The sequence below is a fragment of the Balaenoptera ricei genome, chromosome 14, assembly GCF_028023285.1.
Source record: "Balaenoptera ricei isolate mBalRic1 chromosome 14, mBalRic1.hap2, whole genome shotgun sequence".
NCBI lineage: Eukaryota > Metazoa > Chordata > Mammalia > Artiodactyla > Balaenopteridae > Balaenoptera > Balaenoptera ricei.
The window spans coordinates 38,440,083-38,458,420 of NC_082652.1; the positions used below are offsets into that span (position 1 = coordinate 38,440,083).

Below are 18,338 nucleotides of genomic sequence, written 5' to 3' on the forward strand. Positions count from 1 at the left end.
AGAATCTCTAAAGAATGGACATTTCACATTTCTTAAGAAGTGCTGGTATTAGGAGGGGGAAAAGCACCAGTTGTGTTATCTCACAACAGAATTTAAGCAAAGGAGAAAAAGAAGAAAATTATTCAACTGAACACTGCTGCAAACTTTAGTCTCTGGATAGTTTTAAATTACAAAAGTAAGATTCCTGTGTAAAATATCATTTAGGATTAGATCCATTAGTAATAATACATTTGTTATAAGGTATGAGAATATAATGGCACTAGGAAAGGAAAATATATTATGTATAAAAAGCATCAATTTGTTTTTTGAATTTGTAAAATTTCAAAATCAAAATTGTTACTTTTCTAAATAAGAAATATTTTTTGAGAAACTGCAAAAAAAAAAAAAATCCATTAAAACTATGGCAGTAAAACCAGGGCTTCTGGGACTTCCCTGGTGGTCCAGCGGTTAAGAATCCGCCTTCCAATGCAGGGGACACATGTTCGATCCCTGGTCAGGGAACTAAGATCCCACATGCCGCGGGACAACTAAGCCCGTGCAACATAACTAGAGAAGCCCACGCGCTACAACGAAAAGACCCCTCCCCACCGCATGCCGCAACTAAGACCCGATGCAGCCAAATAAATAAATAAACATTAGGGGGGGGAAAAAAAACAGGGCTTCTGAAAACCAAACTGCTTCTAAAATAGGCTGACTTTTTTTTTTTTTTTTTTGACTGCTGTCAAATGCTTGATGACAGAGGATGTACCATTTGAAGAAAATATTTTGGGTCCATGTTAATCTCTTTGTTAGGTAAAGAGATAAGAAGTTTCTCAAAATTAAATCACTGATATGAAAATGGAAACAGAATTTCCTCAGGGAATTTTAACAACTTCTGATATGAAATACGATTAAAATCTGTTTAACCAATGTGACATTACTGCATACATGCCAATATTCCCTAGGACAATTATAGTACAAAAAATTAAGTATTCCAAATACTTAGTAAAACATACAGTGGCTCTTCCCAATCAATCTCAAACTATACCTTTCCAGCCTCATTTTCTGTGCATACATATATCTAGGCTTGAGCCACAGTGTGCTACCAGTCATCTCCCAAACGGCCCACGCTCACTCTATCCCACTGTCTTTGCACCTGCTCTTTTCTCCAGCTGGGATGTGAATATTTCTTACGTTTCGACTGCCTCAAATGTTTGTGCTGCCTTCCCCAACACTCTGAGAAAACGTTAAAAAATAAAACACCTATGTGCTTCCTATTTAGGAATTACCGTACTTGTTATATCGTAATTATTTATTTATAAGTCAGTCTCCTCCTCTGTAGGAAAACAGAAATAGTAATAGTAATAATAATGAAGATAATAATAGTAATAGTAAAATACTTCCTGTCTCTGCAAGTTCACTGGTTAGTAGGTAGAAAAAGTAAATAATACAGGATCCTCAGTGTTACAAAGTAGTCCCTTCTGCCCACTTTTTGATTGGATTGCTTGTTTTCTTGATATTAAGCTGTATGAGCTGTTTGTATATTTTGGAAATTAATCTATTTTCTTCCAATCCGTAGGTTGTCTTTCCGTTTTTTTTTATGTTTTCCTTTGCTGTGCAAAAGCTTTTAAGTTTAATTAGGTTCCATTTGTTTGAGCTGATCTTTAAAGAAGAGAATTGAGAAAGAGTAAGATGGAGGTGGGGCAAGGCAATCTAGAGAGAAGAAAGGCAAGAAAAGTTTAGAGAATGAGAGTAGGATGCTCTGGTCCCATAGGGTGAGAAGGAGGAGGTACAGGAAACAATGCTCTGAAGATGGGTTACAGAATGTGTATTAAAGGTATAACATACCATGCTAAGAATTTCAGTATTTATCTTATGATGATATCCACTTGGAACCACATGAATTTTGGGGAGACGAAGAGTGACATGACTGTTTTTTATTTTATCAAAGTCTGACAATGATAAAGACAGTGGATTAGAACAGGAAGAGACAGGTGGAAAAGGAAGCAATTAGGAGGATACTGTGGTAATACAAGCATAGGAAGCTATCAATACAAGTCTGAACTAAACTGGGGCAATAGGAATGGAGCATTAGAAGAAAAAGAACCTGATGAATGACTGAAAGAGGGACAGGAAGGATTAAGAATGATTATATAATTATAAGAATGACTATCTATCTTCTAGTTTAGGTAAGAAGATAGTGACTTCATTAACCAAGGCAGAGAATACAATTTGGAGAGAAAAGATAAAAATGTTAGATATACTGAATTTGAGGTCCCTGTAGGATAGCTGCCATTTTATGGATAACTAGATGGCAGTTAAAAATATGAGTTTGAGTTCAACAGAGAGACTGGACTGTGATATAGACTTGGAAGTCATGAGAATACAGTGAAATCCATGATAACAGATGCAATTACCCAACAAGTGTAAACCAAGGGGAAAATGGAAAAAGAGTGAATAATAGCATCCTGGGAAGCATTAACATCTGAGAGATAAGCAGAGCAAACATGACCAATGAGCAATAAGAGAGGTGGGGAAGGGAGATATAACAGCATCATGAAAGCTGAACTAACTCTAGAAGGAACTTAAGAGCAAAGCAAAATGCCACCGTGAGGTCCACTAGAATGAAAAATGCAAAAGGAGGCAAATAATTTGTGATTAAAATGTCACTGATGATAGTTGCACAACAATATAATGTCAGTTAACTGTACACTCAGAAGTAATTAAAATAAGTTTCACGTTATATATATTTTGCCACAACTTTTTAAAAAAGTCAATACTGGACATCAGCAAAATGGCGGACTAGGAAATTCCAAACTCTCATTCCCCTAAAGAAATGTGAAAAAACCCCCAGAAGCTCTCTGAACCAACTTTGTAAGAGCTCAGGAAAACAAAGGTTAAGAGCAACCAAGCAAATATCCAATCAAGTAAAAGCCATATTCAAATGGTAGGAAAGTTTTGTGACATGTTTACTCACTGTTACCCCACTCTCTCCCGGAGTGGGGGTGGTCTTGGTCTTGAGTAGGTAACAGATTGGTTCCCACTTCCCCCACCTTGAACCTGAGGGAGCAGAGTAAGACCGTATTTGTAAACTATTATGTATGTCTGTTTTAACCCATCTGGGGGATGCCTGAAGGACGAAGGCAAGGACCTTTCTGTTTTGTGTAACTAAGAACACAGGTAGACAAAGCGGTGGGGGCACAGTTCATAAAAGCTACGAGACAACTATAAACCCCACAGACTCCTGAGGCAAGAGATTATGGTAGAGGCATACAATAGACCATCTAGACCCAGAGAAGCTGGAGTGAGACTCTTTGGGAAATTCTTTTTTTAAAGGTCAGTATCAACCTTAAATAGAATGCTTCTCAGAGTGGAAGGGGCATAAACCAGCTTATAATGGGTAGAAAAGTTAATGGAAAAGGAACAAATGAAATAATGGCCAAAAGAAATGAGAAAGATTAGAAGCTTGCATGATTTAAAACCTAAATTTGATGAAATACTTTTAGGTAGAAGAGACGTATTTTTATAGAATAAAAATGATTAAGTGAGGTTCCAAAAAAAATGTAAGGGAGGACAGAATTAAGATACAAAGTTGAGACATCAACCTTATAAAAAAGAAAAATACTTCTATATAAACAGTATCCTGTCAAAAAGGCACGGAGTCATATTCCAATCTAGAACACTTAATAGTCACCGTGATCTTAAGCAAATTATCTAACTCTTCACAGCCTCATGTTCTCATCTGTAAAATAAGGATAACAACAATAACTACCACATAGGTCTGCTGCATTGTAAGAAACTGATATATCCTAAGAAGTCACAGAAATATATTCATGGATAATTTCAAAGAGGATCTGCCTCCTTATCACTTTAACAGTTTATAGGTATGGGTGAACACAAGCTAGACTTTGTGTTGGCATGAATAACTGAAAGAGTTCAGGTGGTTCGATTTTGTTTTGGGGGAGAGAGTTTATTTTTCAAATTTTTCCTTCAAGTGTCTGATTCGTTTCTTTGGGGAAAAATAAAACACGTCATATGTTTAGTTAGCAGTAGTATAAAAACATTTTTCAAAAAAAACAGCTCATCAAATTTGTAAATGAAAGTGAGAAAAACAAGCTGATTTCCAGCCAACTATACTTGACTAATAAAAAATGAAATGCACTTTCCCCTCCCAGTCTGAAGCCTTTGATTGAGTCGTAGAAATGGCTTGGGGAATCTTCATTTTTCAGAGTCCTTGTTACCATTAGGTTGGCACTCGTCAAAGAGCCAAATCTATTGGTTATTTTAATAAACACCAGTGTGTGATCTTGACTATTTAATAAAGAGGAAAGGGATGCAAAGCAATGTTTCCTTTCACAGGCAGCAAAATGAGTCACTTGCCATGTGTGCTTCACGTCACCCTAATCAGTACATATAGTTACAATGTGGTATAGTTTTTTAGAATGATTGTATTTTTCTGTTGAATTAAAAAATAAAATAATATTGTTTAAAAGAAAAATAAACAGCTCACTGTAATCTTTTTAACGTTCCTATACAAATTTTCATAAAACTAGACCTTGATCATGGTGGGAAAAAAAGAATGAACAGAGACTCAGAGACCTGGGTAATCATAACAAAAGATTTAATATCACTGGAGGCCCAGAAGGAGGAAAGAAAGATAATGGGACTAAAAAGGACTGAAATAAATGAAGGCTAAAAATTCCCTACATTTGGCAAAAGACATAAACCTCTAGATTGAAGAACCTAACAGGACATATCTAAAGAAATCCAAACCAACAACAACAAAAACCTGTCAAAGTAGAATTCTATATCCAAAAAAAAAGCAAACAAGATAATCTCAGATGACAAAAAACTAAGTGATTTGTGACCAGCAGACCTATCCTAAAACAATGTAGCTGACATACAATAGTAAAGGAAATTCTTCAAATAGAAAATGATAAAAGAATCTTGGGATAACAGGAAGAATGAATGAAAAAGTAAAAATACAGGAAAATACAACACACTTTCATTCTCTTGAAAGTTGAAGCAAAAAATTTTAATATGACCTGACTGTTTCTCATTGTTTCTCATATAAAAAGACATTAAAGATGAATATATTATATACTAGGAGGGTAAAGGAACATAAAGAAGATAAGATTTCTACCCTTCACTAGAACTAGTAAAATGTCAACACCAATCAAATGTGGTAAGATATGTACGTCTAATTGAATACCTAGAGTAACCAAATAAAAAAGCTATACAAAGAAATACACAGAAAAGCATTATAGGTAAAGAAGCCTGTTTCCCCCATTTGGTTGGAAGAATATGATGAACCTTCACTGTTAAATTCTAATTCTGGAACATAAGATTACATCATAAGTTGCCCAGGATAAAATCAGTGGCATCTACCTGTGTACCAGCCCACCGTGATGCAGGTGTTTTGGTCTAAAGGGACTTTTTCAAAAGCTCTGTGAGTCAAAGAAAGATTGTAGAGACGCATGCCTACCAAAGCTCTCAGACTTATGATTGGAAAGGAATTCTTTCCTTTGAAGCCTCTCCAGCTTGTGTGATAGTAACCTCATTACGTGAAGACCCCTGAGCCAAGAATGAGTCAAGCCTGAAGAGGCTTCCATCTTCTACCACAGTGATGGCTGGCCCCCGTTCACATTCCAACACTCACTCACACACACACACACACACACACACACACACACACACAGAGGCAATGACAATAGTCATTAGCTGCTCTATGTAGGGATACTGGACTAGAATGGAAGGAGGTCTTAGTTGTAAAATAAGGGCTTGGACTTCCAGTATAAGATGAATAAGTCCTGGGGATGTAATGTACAGCACAGTGACTACAGTTAACAGTACTGTGTTGAATATTTGAAAGCTGCTAAGAGAGTATATCTTAAAAGTTCTCTTCATATATAATTTACTATATGAACAAGCTAAAGAAGAAAAATCACATGATATTAACAGATGCATAAAAAGTATTTGACAAAATCCAACTCCTATTCATGAGAAAAATTCTCAGAAAACTAGGAATAGAGGTGAACTTCCTCAGCTTATAAAGAACATCTACAAAAAAACCTGAAACTAACATCATGCTTAATGGCAAAAATCTATGATATCCCTCATATCAAAAATCAAGAACAAGACAAGGATGTCCTTTCTCACACTCTTAATTTAACATAGCATGGGAACTCACAGCCAGCTCAATAAAGTAAGGGAAATAAAAGGCATACATATCAGAAAAGAAGAAATAAAATTGTCCATATTTACAGATGGTATGATTGTCTATGAGGAAAATCACAAGGAAGCTACAGCACAAAAATAAACAAAAAACACCTAGAACTAATAAGTGAGTTCCACAAGGTCATAAGACATAAGATCAACATTCAAAAACAACTGTATTTCTGTATATTAGCAATGAACATGAAGAAACCAAAATTAAAAACGCAATGCCATTTACATTTACTCAGATAAAAAAGGAATATTTAGGAATAAATCTAACAAAGCAAGTATAGAATTTATGCTGAAAACTACAAAATACTGATGAAAGAAATTTTAAAGAGATCTAAATAAATGGAGAGACGTATAGCGTTCATGGATTGGAAGACTCAACATAGTAAAGACATCAATTCTGCCAATATTGACGTATAGGTTTAACGCAATTCCTATCAAATCCCAGCAAGAGTTTTTGTACATGTTGTAGATATAGGCAAGATTGTTCTAAAATTTATATGGAAAAGCTAAGGAACTAGAAAAGCTAAAACAATTTTGAGAAAGAATAATGTGCAGGAATAACCGTACCCAAGTTTAAGACTTACACAGCTACAATAATCAAGACAGTGTGCGCTACTCATGGAAGGACACACATACAGTACTCCCTTGGCATCTCTGGGGGATTGGTTCTAGGACCCCTGCAAATACCTAAATCCAAAGATGCTCAAGTCCGTTAAATAAAATGGCACAGTGGAATTCCCTGGTAGTCCAGTGGTTAGGACTTGGTGCTTTCACTGCTGGAGCCGCGTTCGATCCAGTCAGGAAACTAAGATCCTGCAAGCTGCACGGTGCAGCAAAAAAAAAAAAAAAAAAAAAAAAGGCGTAGCCTTTGTATATATCATCCACACATCCTTCCATATACTTTAAATCATCTCTAGATTACTTATAATACCTAATACAATGCAAATGCTATGTAAATAGTTGTAATTACAATGTAAATGTTATGTAAATAACTGCTGACTACAGGCAAATACAAGTTTTGCTTTTTGAAACTTTCTGGATTTTTTTTTCCCTAATGTTTTCAGTCTGCGGCTGGTTGAATCTGTGGATGTGGAACTTGTGGATACAGCGGGCCAACTGTATAGATCAATGGAACAGAATAGAAAACCAAGAAACAGACCCACACAAGTATAGCCAAATGATTTTTGACAAGGTACAAAACCAAGTCAATGGAGGAAGGTAGTCTTATCAATAAATGGTTTTGGAGAATTGGATATCCATTTAAAAAATGAACCTCAATCTAAACTTCACACCTCACACAAAAATTAACTCAAATTGGATCATTCATTTAAATGTTAAAGTGTTTAGGAAAACAGGGTAAAATGTTTGAGAACTACAACTTAGTGAAAGCTTCTGAAACATGGCAGAAAAAGTATTTTAAAAATCTAAAAAATTTTTGATAAATTGGACTTTGTCAAAAATAACTTTTGCTCTGCAAAAGATCCAGGTAAAAGGATGAAAAGACAAGCCAAATACTGGGGAAAATCTTTTGCAAACCATATATATTAGAATAATTGAATAACTCTCAAAACTCAACAATAAAAAACAATCTGAGCAACTGACAAAGGACTAATCTCCAAAATCTACAAGCAGCTCATGCAGTTCGATATCAAAAAGACAAACAACCCAATCCAAAATTGGGCAGAAGACCTAAATAGACATTTCTACAAAGAAGATATACAAATTGCCAACAAACACATGAAAGGATGCTCAACATCACTCATAACAAATCATCAGAGAAATGCAAATCAAAACTACAATAAGGTATCACCTTACACCAGTCAGAATGGCCATCATCAAAAAATCTACAAACAATAAATGCTGGAGAGGGTGTGGAGAAAAGGGAACCCTCTTGCACTGCTGGTGGGAATGTAAATTGATACAGCCACTATGGAGAACAGTATGGAGGTTCCTTAAAGAACTAAAAATAGAACTACCATGCGACCCAGCAATCCCACTACTGGGCATATACGCTGAGAAAACCATAATTCAAAAAGAGTCATGTACCACAATGTTCACTGCAGTTCTATTTACAACAGCCAGGACACGGAAGCAACGTAAGTATCCATCAACAGATGAACGGATAAAGAAGATGGGGCACATATATACAGTGGAATATTACTCAGCCATAAAAAGAAACGAAACTGAGTTATTTGTAGTGAGGTGGATGGACCTAGAGTCTGTCATACAGAGTGAAGTAAGTTAGAAGGAGAAAAACAAATACCATATGGTAACACATATACATGGAATCTGGAAAAAAAAAAAAAAGGTTCTGAAGAACCTAGGGGCAGGACAGGAATAAAGATGCAGACGTAGAGAATGGACTTGAGGACACAGGGAGAGGGAAGGGTAAGCTGGGACAAAGTGAGAGAGTGGCATGGACATATATACACTACCAAATGTAAAACAGATAGCTAGTGGGAAGCAGCCGCATAGCACAGGGAGATAAGCTCGGTGCTTTGTGACCACCTAGAGGGGTGGAATAGGGAGGGTGGGAGGGAAACGCAAGAGGGAGGAGATATGGGGATATATGTATATGTATAGCTGATTCACTTTGTTATAAAGCAGAAACTAACACACCATTGTAAAGCAATTATAGTCCAATAAAGATGTTAAAAACAAAACAAAATCTGATTAGAAAATGGGCGAAAGATATAGACAGACATTTCACCAAAGAAGATGTACTGACTGGCAAACAGGTGCATGAAAAGATACTAAATATCATTAGCCATTAAATAAATGTAAATTAAAGTCATTATGAAATATCACTATATACTCATTACAACTAATATGAAAAATAGTTACAATACCAATGCTGATGAGAATGCAGAGAAACTGTATCTCTCATACATTGCAGGGTGGTATATAAAATGGTAGAGCCACTCTGGAAAACAGCTTTACAGCCAGTATCATATGACCTAACATTTGCACTCATGGGCATTTATCCCAGAGAAATGAAAACAGTGTACTTGCAAAAACCTGCACACAAATGCTCATAGCAGCTTTATCTCTAATAGCCAAAAAATGGAAACAACAAAAATTACCTTCAGTAGGTAAATGGCTAAACAGACTGTGGTATATCCACACTATGGAATGATACCCTGCTATAAAAAGGAATGAACTACTGATTCCTGCAACAATGGGGATGGATCTCAGGGGCTTTATGAGGAGTAAAAAAAACAATCTCAAACGGTCGTATACTGCGTGATTTTTTTCTAATAACATTCTTCAAATGATAAAATTATAGAGATGGAGAACAGATTAGTGGTTTCCAGGGGTTAGGGATATGAGGGGTGGGGGGATATGACTATATAGAAGTAGCACAGGGAAATCTTTGTGGTGATGGAATAGTTCTGTATCTTGCTTGTAGCAGTGGCTACAGGAATCTACGCATGTGGAAAAATGGCACAGAACTATACACACACATCAAACCAATTGCAATTTGCTGGTTTTGATACTGTCCCAAGGTTATGCATAATGTAACCATCGAGGGAAACTGGGTGAAGGGTGCACTAGACCTCTCTGCACTATATTTGTAAATATAGTAAATCTGTAATTATTTCAAAACAAAAAGTTAAAGACAAATGACAGATGGCAATAGCAAAATGACACATAGGTTGGAATTATCTAACAAAGACTTTTAAAACAGCTATTATTAAAATGCTCCCCAAAATAAGGGCAAACACTTGGAATTAATGGTTAGACAGTGTAAGCAATAAAAAAAGGACTAAATGGAAAATTCAGAAGGGAAAAATACAATGACCAAAATGAAAAACACACCCTCAATAAGCTCAATAGCAGCATAGAGATGACAAGAGAATAGACTCAGTATGCAGGCATACCTTGGAGATGGTGTGGGTTTGATTCCAGACTACCATAATAAAGCAAATATTGCAATAAAGCCAGTCACACAAATTTTTTGGTTTCCCAGTGCATATAAAATTTATGTTTATGCTATACTGCAGTTTACTAACCGTGCAATAACATTATATCTAAAAAACAATGCACATACCTTAATTTTAAAATACCCTATTGCTAAAAAGTGCTAACCATCATTTGAGCCTTCAGTAGTCATGGTACTAACATCAAAGATTACTAATCACAGATCCCCATAATAAATATAGTAATGAAAAAGATTGAAATACTGCAAGAATTACCAAAATGCAACATAAAGACACAACGTGAGCAAATGTTGTTGGAAAAATGGCACCACCAGACTTGATGAACACAGTGTTGTCACAAACCTGTAAAAAATGCAGTATCTGTGAAGTGCAATAAAGCAAAGCACAATAAAATGAGGTATGCCTGTACCTGAAGATACATCAGTAAAAATGATCTAATCAACAAAGGAAAAAAAAATGTTTTTAAATGAACAGAGCCCCAGGGACCTGTGGGAAAACAACAGAAAGGGGAACATTTGTGCTATTAAGAGTCCCAAAAGGACAGGAGAAAGAGTTTAGTGCAGTAAAAATATTTGAAGAAACAAAGGTTGAAAATTTCCCATATTTGCTTCCCATATTTGCTACTGATTCAAGCTCAGTGAACCCCAATAGGATAAACCCAAAGGAACCTACTTCCAGACACATCGTAATCAAACTGCTTAAAACTAAAAACAAAGAAAATACCTTGAGGACAACCAGAAAAAAATGATATTACTTACAGGGGAGAATGAATTGGATAACTGAAGATTTCTCGCCAGAAACTATGTGAAACCTCTGAAAGAAGTGGAACACCATTTTTAAAGTATCAAAAGGAAAGAACTATCAATCCAAAATTCTATAGCCACTGAAAATATCCTTTAGGAATGAAAATGAAATAAAAACTGCCTGAGAGGAAGGAAAACTATGAAAATTCATAGCCAGCTGACCTGCTGTAAAAGGACTACTTAAAAAAAAAAAAAACCTCAAAAAGGAAGTTCTTCAGACAGAAGGAAAATGAGAGTGGAAGGAAACCTGGAACATGAGGTAAGAAAGAAGAGCAACCAAAATGATAAACTTACCTATTCTTCTCCTATTGAGTTATTTAAAATACATTTGACGAATGAAGACAAAAATGATAACATTTTCTAACATTTTCAATGTGTATAGCTGAAATACATAAGACAACTACAACATAAAGGGGAGGGTGAAGGGGCATTTATGGTGGTAAGGTTTCTACATTTCTTAAAAAGTGGTAGCATACTGTGAAAAATCAGGCATGTATACTGAAATCCCTAGAACAGCAGCCATTAAAAAAAACTGCATAAAAAATATAATCAAAAACACAGGGACTTCCCTTGTGGCGCAGTGGTTAAGAATCTGCCTGCCAATGCAGGGGATACGGGTTTGAGCCCTGCTCCAGGAAGATCCCACATGCCACGGGGCAGTTGGGCTCATGCGCCACAACTACTGAGCCTGCGCTCTAGAGCCCTCAAGCCACAACTACTGAAGCCTGCGTGCCTAGAGCCCGTGCTCCATAACAAGAGAAGCCACCACAATGAGAAGCCTACGCACAGCAATGAAGAGTGGCCCCCGCATGCCACAATTAGAGAAAGCCCGTGCGCAGCAACGAAGACCCAACACAGCCAAAAATAAATAAATGAAAAATAAATTTATTAAAAAACCCCACACACAATAGATAAACTAAAATGGATACTAAAAAATGTATAAATAACCCAAAAGAAGGCAAGAAAGAGAAACAGGAACAAAAAACAAAGAAGTACAAAATAAGTAATAAAATGGGAGACAAACCCAAACACGTTAATACTACATTAAATGGGAATACTCTTAACACACTGACTAAAAGACAGCTCATCAGAATGGATTTTTAAAAACAAATCCATTAGGGAATCCCTGGCGGTCCAGTGGTTAGGACTCTGCACTTTCACTGCCAGGGCCGGGTTCAATCTCTGGTCAGGGAACTAAGATCCCACAAGTCACATGGCACAGACACATTAAAAAAAAAAAAAAAGTCATTTGCCATATGGAATCTGAAACTGTATCAATGAACTTTTTGCACTCACTTTGTAATATTTAAATTAAATGGTGAACTTCCCTGGTGGCGCAGTGGTTAAGAGGCCTCCTGCCAATGCAGGGGACACAGGTTTGATCCCTGGTCCAGGAAGATCCCATATGCCATGGAGCAACTAAGCCCGTGCGCCACAACTACTGAGCCTGCGCTCTAGAGCCCAAGAGCCACACTACTCAGCCCACATGCCACAACTACTGAAGCCCGCGCACCTAGAGCCCGTGCTCCACAACAAGCGAAGCCACCGCAATGAGAAGCCCGCGCACCACAATGAAGAGTGGCCCCGCTCGCCGCAACTAGAGAAAGCCCGCATGCAGCAATGAAGAGCTAACACAGCCAAAAATAAATAAAGTAAATAAATTTTTTAAAAAATTTAATGGTCTATCTTGTACTTCGAGTAGATCTTTTACTCATCAATGATTTTATAATTGGTCATTTAGAAAATATTGGCTCTTCCAAAAAATTATGAGCTCTTCCAAATGTTGATACATTTCATCACACAATATTCAAAAGTCTCATTTATTAATGTCACCACCAACTACATGAGAAAAGGCTTTAGGCACTGGAAAGCTGTCAAGCTCAGGGTGGCAAATACAAGTTTTCCAAAATTCTAATTTTCACATAAAAGCTCTAATTTTATCACTGGCCACAAATATTACCAGTTGTTTTTCAATCATCACATTTCAAAATTCAGACAGCACAGGTCCTTCCCAAGTGACACATACATACATAAGTGAAGCACACACAGACACATCCCTCATATTCAAAGGCCATATTACTGACAGTAGCAAAAAAATGTTTAGTTCTGTCATAGGACTACTAATCCTTTCACCAAGTAAGTAATTTTTCTTTTTTAAAAATTCAGGTTTATTGAGGTATAATTTACATAAAGTAAAATTCATCCTTTTTAGGTTTATAGCTCAATGAATTTTGACAAACAGCTGTATAACCACCACCACTACCACAATCAAGATACAGAACACTTCCATCACCCTAAACGTTCCCTTGTACCTCTTTGCAGTCAATCCCCTAGCCCATCCCCAGCCCCTGATAAATGTTCAGTTCTGTTATAGGACAGTAATCCCTGCACCAAATACACAGATATTAATTTTTTTTAAATATATTTGTTAATTAATTAATTTATTTATTTATTTATTTATTTATTTTTGGCTGTGTTGGGTCTTCGTCTCTGCGCGAGGGCTTCCTCCAGCTGCGGCAAGTGGGGGCCACTCCTCATCGCGGTGCGCGGGCCTCTCACTACCGCGGCCTCTCCCGTTGCGGAGCACAGGCTCCAGACGCGCAGGCTCAGCAATTGTGGCTCACGGGCCCAGCTGCTCCGCGGCATGTGGGATCCTCCCAGACCAGGGCTCGAACCCGTGTCCCCCGCATTAGCAGGCAGACTCTCAACCACTGCGCCACCAGGGAAGCCCAGATATTAATTTTTTTAACATTTTCCCAAAGTCATCCCATATCTTATTTCATACCAATTCAGTAAAATGTTACTACTGCCTACTGTTAAATTAATGTGCATGATGGTGTCATTAATCATCATGCATCATTTTATTCTACTTCAGATCACCATGCTTCATGGCTTAGATTGCCTACCAATACTCACTTTCCAGACGTGTCAAATCCAACAAAGATATGTTTTAGCAGAAAGCTATTTGAACCTTGCAATAAATACATTGCACAGTCAATCAAAGAACTGACTCCCATCCCTTACCCAGTCAAGTTCTAGACCACTGCTTCTGAAGTAAATTACTACAGAACTTACTTACTTTCCCCCTCCAACCTAGTCAATAAACACTTAGCAAGATCTTTTCCCTACTACTACATACCTCATCTTCCCCACTCCATTCTTTACCAATGCCCATACTTTTCAATTTAAATGTTTTTCACTTTGTGCAGTCTGTGTACAAAGCACTCTCCTAAGTGCTGTGGAAACACTTCTCTTTGTGGCATGTTATCTACAACTTTGATGCTCTTTCCACTATACTACAGACGAAGGATCTTTGAAAGCCTGCCAGTTACTGATGATACACTGTATGTCGGGCAATTCATTTACCTTTTCTAAGGTTTAATTTAATTTATAAAGAATAATATCTGCATCAGCCAGCCCATGGGATTGTTGTAAAGATTAAATAAAATAATGAATGTGCAAAGTCTTATAAAAATGAATATTATTGGCTTTTGGTTCCTCATCCAAAATTAAAAGATACTGGGGAGTGGGGGAACCCACCTATACCTTTATACATACCACTTGTAGTTTTAAAATATATTATCCCCCTAGAACAGATACAGCTTAGATTTAAATAAATTACCAATTACACCATATCTCTTAACCTCATGTCAGCTGTTCTTGGCTTTCATCACAGAAACGAACAAAAACATTTTCTAGTAATTCAACAACAAACAAATATTTATTGAAAACTTAAAATATGCCAGGCACTGGAACTAGTGACACATCAGTGAACCAGACAATCAGATACCTGCTCTCATGGAGCTTACATGTTGAGCATCAATATCTCAATATATAATAGCTCAGAAGCCCACGAGCTATTTAAGTAATTAAAATATGTTTTTATTTAGGAAAAAAACTTTAATCTCATAGGAACGGTAAATTTCCAATCTCTTTCGAATTTATAAAAAAAAAATCTGTTTTTAAATATACTATACTATTCTTTCATAGCCTAGTCACATTTAAACAATTTCTTCATAAGTACTAAGAAAATAGGAGGTCCTTTCCTTTTAGCTGGCAAAGGAACAAGGTACTGGGGAGTTACAATGATGACTGAGGGTAACACTACTTGAATTCTTTATCAAATCTGATTTCCTGCCCCGCCTGAAATCAGATCAACCAAACAAACTAAAACAAAACCAGCTTTTTCAGAAAACGTTCATTCTTTTCATATAACCTGTTCTTTCTTAAAACATATTTTTAAAAAGAGAAAATACTTTCTTAAAAGGGAGGCAAGGGCTTCCCTGGTGGCGCAGTGGTTGAGAATCTGCCTGCCAATGCAGGGGACACGGGTTCGAGCCCTGGTCTGGGAGGATCCCACATGCCGCGGAGCAACTGGGCCCGTGCGCCACAACTACTGAGCTTGCGCATCTGGAGCCTGTGCTCCGCAACAAGAGAGGCCGCGAGAGTGAGAGGCCCGCGCACCGCGATGAAGAGTGGCCCCCGCTTGCCGCAACGAGAGAAAGCCCTCGCACAGAAACGAAGACCCAACACAGCCATAAATAAATAAATAAATAAATAAATAAATAAATAAATAAATAAATAAGTAAATAAGTAAATAAGTAAATAAATAAATAAATAAGATTTAAAAAAAAAATCCGTGGACTCCCATACGCTTATGTAATAATCCACGAGCTCATTCTATAAAAAAAAAAAAAAAAATTAAAAAAAAAAAAAAGGGAGGCAAGTTTTTTTCTATCCAATCCTACTACTTCCATCTATTTTGTTTTCCTCACAGCAGCTTCCCAAATCAGGTATATGCAGGAGGCATAATGTCTAGCTAGTTGGCAACTATTCAGTCCTTCCCAAACCTGGCTATGCAATCACCTAGACTCTTAAGAATACAAATTTCAGCATACTACATCTTCCAACTCCAATTCTCGTACGGTAAGGCTGTGGTGAGGCCTGCCAGAATCTGTATTTGGTTCTGATATGGTTGATCCATGAACAGGCATTTGGAAATCTTTCACTAAGTTACCCAAAGACTTATCATTAAGGCAAAGCAGCATACAGGTATCCTTTCATTAAAGGACCAAATGTTATCCCAGCTGTGGTCTTAAGTTGGCGGTCTTGGCAACTAGTTGACAATACTTATGCTAACTCTAATGTTAGATAACTTAACAATTTAGTAAAAAGGTCATTTACAAAAAAGATAAGGAAGAATAAACTATCATAACTTGGGTCCCTCTTGATGAGGAATCTCCATCTAATATAGGAGATACTTGCTGTTTGCGACTAACCAGCAGGTCATTTCCCCCTATCTTGGAAACTGAACTCCAATTTCCATCCCTCCCTCATGCAACTCTAATACTCTGTCCTGGAATAAGACGACTCACTCCCAGTTCTGAGACTGGAGCACATGATGGAGGCCTACGCTTACCATCACACCATTCTGACTACTGTGACTGGTTCAGATATGGGCGCATGATCTAGTGGGCCAGATCAGTTAGAAACTCTATTTAAAGGTTAGAAGAAAAGACTTTTTCTTCCACTATGCCTGAACAAGCACTCATGGAAGCTAATGGCAAGTACCTTACAACCACAAGTAGTTATGTATCTGAGAAAGGAGACAATACTAAAGAAGCAGATTTGGAAAGCCAGCTCCCAGTCACATCATTTGAGCCCTGAAAAAAGACATTCCTGAAGCTAGAATCTACCTGTCAAGTATTCAGAGGCAATAAACATTCTTTGTTGTTTAAGTTAATTTGGGTTGAGTTTTCAGTCCTTTACAATAAAGATTCCTAATTAATATAGGTAAAAAGGAGTAGAATCTCTATAGGCCCTTAGCTTTCAATTCACTAAATTGTCTACTCTGCCACTACTAGAAGAAGAAAGGAAGGGGCAGGGACTGAGCATGAATGCTACAATTACAAAAATAAGCCCATTGTTTTTATTTAGATTATAATTCATTTAATTATAATAAATATTTACTCTAAAACCACCTGAGAAAAGCTATATGACGTTAATAACTTCATTCTCTTCTACTCAAAAAGATGACAGAAGCTATGGGGGACTGGGTTGAGACAGGTAATGCCAAAAGACCACCTAACAACCTAGAATGGCAGGATAAACTCCTACAGACAAAAAAGCTTTGGGGCCAGGGCAGAAGAGCACAGGGCATAAGGGCAAAAGGGACCTAGGGGCAGCCATTTATCATCAGCTTACACAACTGTTTTTGTGAGGTTTCAAACCATGCTTTACAGATGATCACATTTAATGCTTACCACCACCCTATGAAATAAATTATTATTAACTCCCTTTCACAAACTGAAGAATAGGCTGTTGAAGAGAGTTTAAGCGATCTATACAAGGTCAAAAAAAAGAGGGAAGGGAGGAGTGGTATAAGGAACATCTATGTTATAGTCTGCCTTGCCCCACTGCTCTTCTTTTCCTGGGAACTGCCTCCCCATTCTCATAGTTCTCATGTGATCCTTATCACAAGAGATTAGTTGAGGGGTGAGCACCTGACCCAAGCTGAATCGATGCATCTTTTGCTCCAGAGCTCTGGATTTGAGACTCCAAGATTTAAAGTCAGTGGTTGAAGCTGAAGCTGTTAGATATAAAGCTCCAGTGCTCTGGGCAACGGTATCTTCCACACATGTGACTAAAACCAGTCTACAGTCCGAATGACAAAACAAAGCAAAAATAAGAATAAAAAGAGAATGGCTTGTTTCCATTTGAGGCCCAAGTTCCAGTTCTTATTGAAGTTCAACTGAATCTTTATACTTTTAATGAGATCAGGTTTCTCTGACTCTAGAAATTCTTTTTGCCTAAGAAAATTCAAGCTGAGTGCTATCATGTATAACTGACAGCATCCTAACTAATTCAGAGAGAAAGAACAGGGGAATGGGGGGGGGGGGTGGGGTAGGGGCAGATAATCATTCACAACAATCAAAAAGTATTCATTGAACAATAATGTCCAGAATTACTAAGCCCTCATTAGTAATTCTCATTAGAGAGGTAAGACTAACACTTAAGACAGACTCATACAACACAGTTCTGATCAAGTTCTAAACTATATGAGACAGATTACAAGTACTATAGAAGTTCAAAAGAGAAAACAACAGTGTAACACAGTTGTAACTTATGTTAGACTATAAAGATGAGAAAATTGGCGAGGAGGACATAGAGGAGAACTCAAAGGGAGAGAAAGATAAGGCCTGGTGGGAAAGAGCAGGCAACATGCTGTAGAAAGTGAGGAAATCCACCTGGAACATACAGTCTGTTTTGGAGAATGGTAGGAATTAAGACTAAGTAAATAGGGAAGCTAAGACCACATGACCAAAAGCACTAAAGTTAAGAAAAAGAAAGATATAGTATGGACTATACAGGCAAACTGCTAGGGTGT

The 18,338-nt window shown here is 37.2% G+C and overlaps 1 protein-coding gene across 3 annotated transcripts in view; it reads right to left on the bottom strand.

The window, feature by feature from the left end:
* ROCK1 (Rho associated coiled-coil containing protein kinase 1) overlaps window positions 1-18,338 on the bottom strand; it is a 138,840-nt gene that overhangs the window by 108,840 nt on the left and 11,662 nt on the right. The window contains exon 2 of one of the 3 annotated variants that reach the window (XM_059894052.1): window positions 2,957-3,039. The exons of the other annotated variants lie outside the window; for them this stretch is intronic. The gene's annotated coding sequence lies outside the window, so the exon portion shown is untranslated. The remainder of the gene's footprint in view (window positions 1-2,956; window positions 3,040-18,338) is intronic. 3 annotated transcript variants of the gene reach the window in all.